Source organism: Tachypleus tridentatus, chromosome 1, assembly GCF_004210375.1.
Source record: "Tachypleus tridentatus isolate NWPU-2018 chromosome 1, ASM421037v1, whole genome shotgun sequence".
In the NCBI taxonomy this organism is placed as follows: Eukaryota; Metazoa; Arthropoda; class Merostomata; order Xiphosura; family Limulidae; genus Tachypleus; species Tachypleus tridentatus.
Genome location: NC_134825.1, coordinates 163585944 through 163589478, shown reverse-complemented (window position 1 = coordinate 163589478; position 3535 = coordinate 163585944).

The following is a 3535-nucleotide window of genomic DNA, read 5'->3' as shown; positions in this document are numbered from 1 at the left end:
GAATCGAATCCCTGATTTTAGTGTTGTAACTCCGTAAACTTCCTCCTGGACTAGCGGAGGGCGCTAAAACATCGAAAAAAAAATCATAAAACAGTTTCATTTATCCAACGTAGAATTTTGCCCGATTTATACGACGTATTGTGTGAAGTCATGTTCATTGTTTTATATAACGTATTGTGTGAAGTCATGTTCATTGTTTTATATAACGTATTGTGTAAAGTCATGTTCATTGTTTCATATAACGTATTGTGTGAAGTCATGTTCATTGTTTTATATAACGTATTGTGTGAAGTCATGTTCATTGTTTTATATAACGTATTGTGTGAAGTCATGTTCATTGTTTCATATAACGTATTGTGTGAAGTCATGTTCATTGTTTCATATAACGTATTGTGTGAAGTCGTGTTCATTGTTTCATATAACGTATTGTGTGAAGTCGTGTTCATTGTTTCATATAACGTATTGTGTGAAGTCGTGTTCATTGTTTCATATAACGTATTGTGTGAAGTCGTGTTCATTGTTTCATATAACGTATTGTGTGAAGTCGTGTTCATTGTTTCATATAACGTATTGTGTGAAGTCGTGTTCATTGTTTCATATAACGTATTGTGTGAAGTCATGTTCATTGTTTCATGTAACGTATTGTGTGAAGGCATGTTCATTGTTTTATATAACGTATTGTGTGAAGTCATGTTCGTTGTTTTATATAACGTATTGTGTGAAGTCATGTTCATTGTTTTATATAACGCATTGTGTAAAGTCATGTTCATTGTTTCATATAACGTATTGTGTGAAGTCATGTTCATTGTTTCATATAACGTATTGTGTGAAGTCATGTTCATTGTTTCATATAACGTATTGTGTGAAGTCATGTTCATTGTTTCATATAACGTATTGTGTGAAGTCATGTTCATTGTTTTATATAACGTATTGTGTGAAGTCATGTTCATTGTTTTATATAACGTATTGTGTGAAGTCATGTTCATTGTTTCATATAACGTATTGTGTGAAGTCATGTTCATTGTTTTATATAACGTATTGTGTGAAGTCATGTTCATTGTTTCATATAACGTATTGTGTGAAGTCATGCTCATTGTTTTATATAACGTACTGTGTGAAGTCATGTTCATTGTTTTATATAACGTATTGTGTGAAGTCATGTTCATTGTTTTATATCAACAGATTATTTACGCGAACATTACGCTCATTATGATTGGACCCAAATGTTCTGCTTTATATTATTTCTTTATGCTGTTTTAACTATGTACAAAGCCTATTTCTATTTACTTACATTAAACGTAAAGTCGATTTTATATAAATCAAACTTTACAAGTTGTCTGTCGTATTTTAATCGGTTTCAATGCCGAAAATCTTCCTTCAGTTGGTTGCTAGGTGCGTCTAGTTTGAAGATTATTATTTCCTGATGAGGTTTTCAGGCTATTCTTCCTTCTCACTCAGTGTAATTTAATTTAAATGCATCAAAAAATGTCATGAGTTCGTCCATAAAAGGATGCTTGGCTTTCGTCTAAGAATAAAAGTGCGCCAATTTTTTTCAAGGGTTCGCATCTGACCTTTAGTTTTCGAAATCCATTTCTATCGTAATGATAATTTATTTGATGCATGAGAAATGAAACAAGAGTCTAAACAAAGACTCATTACACCGATCGTTTATTCTTGAGAAAAAAAAATTTATGGCTCATGGTTTTCGTTTTTCCAAAGTCAGTTATTTTGGAATCGTAAGTGAAACATACGTTGAGTATTTGTAACAAAGTTTGTTTGTTTGTTATGAATTTCGTGCAAAACTTTATGAGGACTATCTCTGTTAGCCGTTCCTAATTTGGCATCCAAGTCACACCAAACATGCTTGCTCTTTCAGGCGTAGGGGCGTTATAAAATTACAGTCAATCCCACTATTCGTCAATAAAAGAGTAGCCCAATAGTTGGAGGTGGGAGATGATGACTAGCTGCCTTCCTCCTAGTCTTACACTGCAAAATTAGGGGCACCCAGCGCAGATAGCTCAAGTGTAGCTTTGCGCGAAATTAAAGAAAATCAAACAAACCCTATTTTATCAGTTTAAGTCTAGATAGAGGGAAGGCAGCTAACCATCACCACAAAGAGATTTAATCTGTATTATTCCTATATCGTAAGACATACAGGGTGATGTGGTTTTGTTTCTCACGTCAGTTGCTTTTCTAGAAAGCCCAGCTCTGCACATTAATGTTCAAGAAATACAAACATTACTTTGGATTATGTTACAAGGTTATATGATCCAACGTGTTATTTTGTAATATCTTGAGGTTAGTTTCTATATCTTTAAAATTTCTATTACAGAAATAAGAAATATAATGGACAATTATTTAGCCTGACGTTTTACTTTTTTAAAATACTTTTTTCGAATGTGTCCTTGCACTCGCGAATAAATTTGTTAGGTATTTTTATCATAGGTGGCAGCACCAAGCAGAAAGCATGTGCATAGTGCGTGCGCAAATCTGTCACTTAGAGACGTGCACGTTCTATATACGGCAGTGACGTTTGTGTTCGAGAAACCTCGTGAGATATAAATATTTACTAATTTTTGAGATTAACGATCCGAATTCTCGGTTGGTTGTGATTTTTCGTCCGTTACTTTTCTTACTTACAACACTTTAACACTGATATGCTGTTGTGAAAAGCCTTAAGGACACTCATAAAGGTAGACACACATACGTACAAGGCCAAACCTACATTATATGTACAACTCCTCAGCGCGCAGATGCGGGAACGCCACACGAGTGAGTCAACCGAGCTAGAAGTTGCTTGAAGACTTCAACCTTGTAGGCTAGATTAGAACTAGAAGACTAGCTTTCTGCTGTGTATGAGGTAGTGGCGGGCTTAGTACCTTTATCGAGCGAAGTGAAGAGAATTACTTTGTGTTGAAATAAGCTTTACCTTTTACGTGCAGACTTGGCGCTAAAACGTTCAGACATGCTTGTTTGAATGAATTGTCGTGGAAGATTACAAATGTGTTTAGAAATACGTGCGTTTGTTTTCGTGCCATTTTTAAGGTAAAATTCGTATACCTCGTGAAAAGCGAAAGTTTCTGACAAGTCTACAGAACGTTCTGTGATTGTGGATGTGCAAACGCAGTTTAAATTAGTTGGTTTCTAGGTAGCTGAAGTGAAATGAATTGTTTACGTCTGACAGAAATGACTTCATATTCGCCGGTAGGCACGATAATATTTTCGCCAACTCTTTGCAGTAGCTTGAAGTTTCTCGAATTAAAGAGAATGCTCACTGATATACGTTTTGTATCTAGTGGAATTCATCTTGTGAAAGCCACATTCCTCGTGACATTGCTGTTTTACTTTAGTAGTGGATGCCACGCTTTGGGTAAGTATGTCACAAAAACTTATTAAGGAAAGTAAAACACACTATAATAATGTGTCAACAATGTATGTTATCTCCAGTCCAGTATTAGGCCTTGTTGTTAATACCAGCTCTCAGCAGACCTGTTGGGATATGGCAGATGTAATAGTGGTTTAGGCGGAAATTTTT